The sequence below is a fragment of the Phoca vitulina genome, unplaced genomic scaffold (genome assembly GCF_004348235.1).
Source record: "Phoca vitulina isolate PV1807 unplaced genomic scaffold, GSC_HSeal_1.0 scaffold53, whole genome shotgun sequence".
NCBI classification, from domain to species: domain Eukaryota; kingdom Metazoa; phylum Chordata; class Mammalia; order Carnivora; family Phocidae; genus Phoca; species Phoca vitulina.
Window position 1 is genome coordinate 12,078,070 of NW_022589756.1, and position 6,234 is coordinate 12,084,303.

The 6,234-nt window shown below is 39.7% G+C and overlaps 1 pseudogene; it reads left to right on the forward strand.

The window, feature by feature from the left end:
* Window positions 1-3,600: 3,600 nt before the first annotated feature.
* Window positions 3,601-5,881, forward strand: LOC116622626 (annotated as a pseudogene).
* Window positions 5,882-6,234: the final 353 nt, after the last annotated feature.

The following is a 6,234-nucleotide window of genomic DNA, read 5'->3' on the forward strand; positions in this document are numbered from 1 at the left end:
CCTGAGCCAAAATCGAGAGTCAGTCGCTCAAGTGACTGAGCCACCCAGGCGTCCCCAAAATTGATATTTTGATTTAGCAAGAACTGTTTCAGTGGCATGATCAAGAAGAAAGCATGACTGAAGTGAATTTAAGACCTGTTTGGAAGCAAGGTCTTGGAGACCATGAGTACAGAAAAAATATTTCAAAGATCTTAAGTGCAAATGAGAGTAAAATGGATTCAGAGAGGAAGGGGAATTGGGATCAAGGGAAGATTTTCATGAGATAGGGAAAGAATCAATATGGTTAATTATCTAATTGAGTGTGGGAAGTGACTAAGGAAGGGATAGAGATGAGAGAATTGCTGAAATGATGTTTCTGAATAAATCAGAGGGACTAAAATCCAATGCAAACTCAGAAGATTTGGCTTTGTATTTGAGCACAATTACTTCTATAATTACCAGAGAGAGGGTAGAATTGTTTGGTACAGATATCAATAGATGGTGTTGGGAGTGTCTTCTGATTATTTTGATTTCCCCAGTGATATGTAATCTAAGCAAATAGATTGATTATATATATAGAGAGATACTTATATCTATATACCTATGTATCTATATATCTTATTCTCTTTCCCTTTGAGTACCTGACACCTCCAAAGGTAATCACAGTTCAAATATCTGTTATAGTAGATGGCTTCTGCCTAACTTTGAATTCTGTGTGACTGGAATCGAACATTGTCTGGTCTTTTTTCTGACTTCTTTCACTCCCCATTTTTGTCCATGAATTGCATTCATATTACTGGGTGGAATTAGTTTTTTGTTATATTGTTTTTATTTTGTTTTATTTATTATTGTTATTATTGTTTTACTTCATGGTTGTTGCACAGAATCCCATTGTGCAAATTTTACATTTTATTTTTCCATTCTATCACTGAGAGAAATTTGGGTTATTTCCAGTTTGGGCAATTTTAAGTAAAGCTTCTGTGAGCATTCTTGTACATGTTTTTGCCCACCTAAACACTTCTTGGTATTTACATATACGGTCAAACTCATACTGTATTCATTGGAATTTTTTTAAATTTCTGAATTATATCCATTACATCCAGTGTTAATTGCTAATTGCTGCCACTTTGGTCCTTCACTTTGTTATTTTCAGGTTTTCTTGTCTATCTGGTCATTGTTAGTTATCTGTCCTCGTTTACGAATAAAGGATGCTTTAGTTTAATGTAGGTAACTTGAAAGTATTATTTCTATCAATATTTACCTAGTAGGTTTCTATATTTCACAAAAGAAAGTTGAAGGGCTCATTGGATCTGCATGAAAATATAACTATCTCTTTCATAGAGAATAGAAAAACAATAGACAAAATAAGGAATCCGCCAAATGCCAAATTGTGCAAGATTATGCAGCAAGGCAGAATGCCCTCATTAGATATCCTGACATTGACCTTGCAGACAGTCCTAAATCTCCACACACAGTTCCTTAGTTTTAACCCAAAGTATATATTTTTTCACTCACACTGGGAGTGAGTGTATATAATTAACAGATTACAGATATTCAGCATACATATTACCATCATTCCTATCTTGTTCCTACTTTTCTTTCTCTGCAACTTTTTGACACTCTGAAAGGAAGTATGGTTTCCATGCCTGACTAGACTTCTTCTGAAAATTCTTGTTAGAATACTATGATTCCATACACCCTTTGTCTTTCAAAAGTTCTTTAGTTTGATGATGTTGTGAACTCTTCCAGTCCTACTCCAGTATTCTGTTTTAAATTGTTCCCATGTTCTTTCTTTTTTTTATTTTTTTATTTTATTATGTTATGTTAATCACCATACATTACATCATTAGTTTTTGATGTAGTGTTCCATGATTCATTGTTTGCATATAACACCCAGTGCTCCATTCAGTACATGCCCTCTTTAATACCCATCACCAGGCTAACCCATCTCCCCACCCCCGTCCCCTCTAGAACCCTCAGTTTGTTTCCCATGTTCTTTCTTTCCTGACATTCCAACTGTGTTAAGGAAGATTCTCAGAGTACCATCTTGAAATGCTGTATTTAGGCTTTGTGTGCCTGTGAGCGTGTGTGTGCGTGTGTGTGTGTGTGTGGTTTTATTGCACACTGCTTCTTGAAGGCAGAATTATTTTCTCTAGCACCTCAAACCCATAAACCACTCAACTCCATCAAAACTTATAATCCATGGATCCTATCAACATTTGAATAACCTTTGCCTGGGCATGTCATCCATTCCCTATCTACCCACTACAATTTAAATGACACAGTCCAATTTTGCTTTTTTTTTCTTTCCTATTTATTCAACTCCTTTGTTTTTTACTGTGTAAATTGTCCCCATCTGGAACAAATCTAACCATGTTTGAGACCCTTTATCCATAGGCTAATTGCTCATGTTGCAGACCTATGCTCCTCGTATTAGAATTTGAGCTCCACAAACCAGAAATTTTGTAATATGCACAGTACCAAGAACAGTTGTGATGTCATATGGACTGTCAAAAGTATTTAATAATTGTGAAATAAATAAATGACTTTTTAATCTTTGGATATTGAATTCCTAAAATGTGTCTAGATCTTGATTAGAAACTCCATATTTCTGCTGAACTATAAAATAATTTCATACTACTTTTTCTTTTTTTAAGATTTATTTGTTTATTTTAGAAAGAGAGAGTGCAAACAGGGGGAGGGGCAAAGGGACAGGGAGAGAGAGAGAATCCTTAAGCAGAATCCCTGCTGAGCACGGAGCCCAACTCGGGGCTCCATCCCAGGACCCTAAGATCATGACCTGAGCTGAAATCAAGAGTCAGATATTCAACCGACAGAGACACCCAGGCGCCCCACATACTAGTTTTTCTATTTCCCTTTTACTAATATAATTCTTACATGTATTTTACCTGCTACTTTCAAAATTAAATGCATCCCATTATCTCTTAAAGTTCATACATTCTAAACAATTTAGAGCCAATATAAAACCTGGGAGATCACAGAATTTTATTTCATTTTATTCTGTATTTACACTTTACATCTTCCTTAGTTAAATTTCAGCTTTCCCCATTAATTACATTGTTTGGAATCCTCTCAAGTGTTTTTATAGAGATGACTTCAGACAAACAAATATAAACAAAACAAAACAAAAATCTTTACGTTGCCAGAAGTGGCTTTTGTATTTTAGCTGATTTGCTTCCTACTCTTGATTCATAAGAGCAGCTTTACCATGTCTCTACTTGCAATGACTTGAGATTTAGCACACTGACATATACTCATGAAAGAAACAGTCTATATGTTCCTAATGGCATCTCCTGATTTATATGTTATCTTAGTTTTCACATCATATTTAAAGAGACATAGTTTGGGGCGCCTGGGTGGCTCAGTCAGTTAAGTGTCTGCCTTCGGCTCAGGTCATGATCCCAGGGTCCTGGAATCGAGCCCCACATCGGGCTCCCTGTTCAGTGAGAAGTTTGCTTCTCCCTCTGCTCCTCTCTCTCTCTCTCTGTCAAATATATAAATAAAATATTTTGTAAAAAGATACATAGTTTCTGGCGCCGGGCCGGTGGGGGCGGGTCACGCAGATCGCGCCGCCGGGAGCAGCGCTGGTGACTGGCGGCTGAGGCGGCGGAGCTGCGGGGCTGGGAGCCGGCCTGGGGCTCTGGGTAAGCGCAGCGCCACGCAGTGCTGAGCCCGCCGCCCGCAGGGAGCCGTGGAAATCGGCGCCGAGATCAGCCGCAAGATCCGGAGTGCCATTAAGGGGAAATTGCAAGAATTAGGAGCTTATGTTGATGAAGAATTTCCTGATTACATTATGGTGATGGTGGCCAACAAGAAAAGTCAGGACCAAATGACAGAGGACCTGTCCCTGTTTCTAGGGAACAACACAATTCGATTCACCGTATGGCTTCATGGTGTGTTAGATAAACTTCGCTCTGTTACAACTGACCCTTCCAGTCTTAAGTCTTCTGATACTAACATCTTTGATAATAACGTGTCTTCCAACAAGAGCTGTTTCAGTCGGGGAGATGAGAGAAGGCATGAAGCCGCAGTGCCACCTCTTGCGGTTGCTAGCACTAGACCTGAAAAAAGAGATTCCAGGATTTCTACTAGTTCACAGGAGCAAAAAACCACTACCGTCAGACAGACTTACGATGATGGAGCTGCAACCCGATTAATGTCAACTGTGAAGCCCCTGACGGAGCCAGCACTCTCTGAAGATGTGATTGATATTAAGCCAGAGCCAGATGATCTCATTGATGAAGACCTCAATTTTGTGCAGGAGAATCCCTTATCTCAGAAAAAACCTACAGTGACACTTGCATATGGGGTTCTTCTCGTCCTTCTATTGAAATTTATCAACCACCTGCAAGTCGAAATGCAGATAGTGCTGCTCATTTAAACAGGTTGCAATTTCAGCAGCAGCCAAACAGTATTCATGCTGCCAAGCAACCTGATATACAGAACAGCCGGGTATATGAAACAGGACGTTTGTGTGAACCGGAAAGGCTTAACAGCTTAGAAGAGACTTATAGTCCTTTTTTCAGAAACAACTCAGAAAAAATGAGTATTGAGGAAGAAACTTTCGGAAGAGAAAGTTGCCTGTGGTAAGTTCAGTTGTTAAAGTAAAAAAATTCACTCATGATGGAGAAGAGGAGGAGGAAGGGGAGGACTGTGGGTCTCGTAGAGGAAGCATCTCCGCAAGTGTCAGTGCCAGCAAAGCCTGAGGAGACCTTCACTGCCACCTTCTAACAAGCTAACAAGAATCTCATTTTGAAGGCTCTATCTGAAGCTCAAGAATCTGTCACAAAAACAACTAACTATTCTACAGTCTCACAGAAACAGACACTTCCAATTGCTCCCAGAACTCGAACTTCTCAAGAAAAATTGCTGGCAGAAGTGGTCCAGGGGCAAAGCAGGACCCCCAGAATAAGTAGCCCCATTAAAGAAGAGGAAACAAAGGGAGATAATATAGAAAAAAGCCAAGGAACTCAACAGACTGCAAATTGACCCAGTCGTGGCAGAAACTCTATAGAGCAGTCAAGATTACTCTGACATGGAATCCCTGGTCCATGCAGACACAAGGTCGTTTATTCTGGAGAAGCCGAAGCTGTCTGAGGAAATAGTAGTGGCACCAAACCAAGAGTCGGGGATGAAGACTGCAGATACCGTTCGGGTACTTTCAGGACACCTTATGCAGACACGAGATCTTGGACAACCAGATAAACCTGCAAGTCCCAAGTTTATAGTGACGCTGGATGGTGTCCCCAGCCCCCCAGGATACATGTCAGATCAAGAGGAGGATGTGTGCTTTGAAGGAGTGAAACCTGTAAACCAAACTGCAGCCTCAAACAAGGGACTCAGAGGTCTCCTCCACCCACAGCACTTGCCGTCGATGAGCAGGCAGCTCGATGACCCAAATGGTAGCTTTTCAAATGCTGAGATGAGTGAACTGAGTGTGGTCCAGAAACCAGAAAAACTTTTGGAGCGTTGCAAGTACTGACCTGCCTGTAAAAATGGGGATGAGTGTGCTTACCATCACCCTGTTTCACCTTGCAAAGCCTTCCCCAATTGTAAATTGGCTGAACAATGTTTGTTTGTTCATCCAAATTGTAAATAAGATGCAAAATGTACTAAACCAGATTGTCCCTCCACTCATATGAGTAGAAGAATTCCAGTACTGCCTCCAAAACCAGCAACTGCAACACCAGCCTCACCTTCTAGTAGTCAACTATGCCGTTATTTCCCTGCTTGTAAGAAAGTGGAATGTCCCTTCTATCATCCAAAACAAGGCAGATTTAACACTCAGTGTACAAGACCTGACTGCACATTTTATCATCCCACCATTACTGTGCCACCAAGACATGCCTTGAAATGGATTCGAACTCAAACCAGTGAATGACAGTCCTACTTGGCAGAAGATTGTGGAGTTTCCATCGACTGGCAAAAATATTCTGGAGAACTTGTCACACCTTTGAAACTTGGAATATATTGCTTTCATAATATGAAGTTTATTGCCTATCTGAAGTGTCTAATTTTTCAAGTTTGTAAGTTTATTAAGTGGTTTTAACATTCGGTATTTTTTGTTGTTTGTTTTGACTATGAAAAGACCGTTTAAGTTTCCTTAAAAAGCTAAATTCTATTAAAGCATTTGAGGCATGTTTGTAAAAAAAAAAAAAAAAGATACATAGTTTCTATTTCATGAAGGCAAAGCTTGATTTAACTTACGGGCTCAAACAAGTTTACTTCTATTCT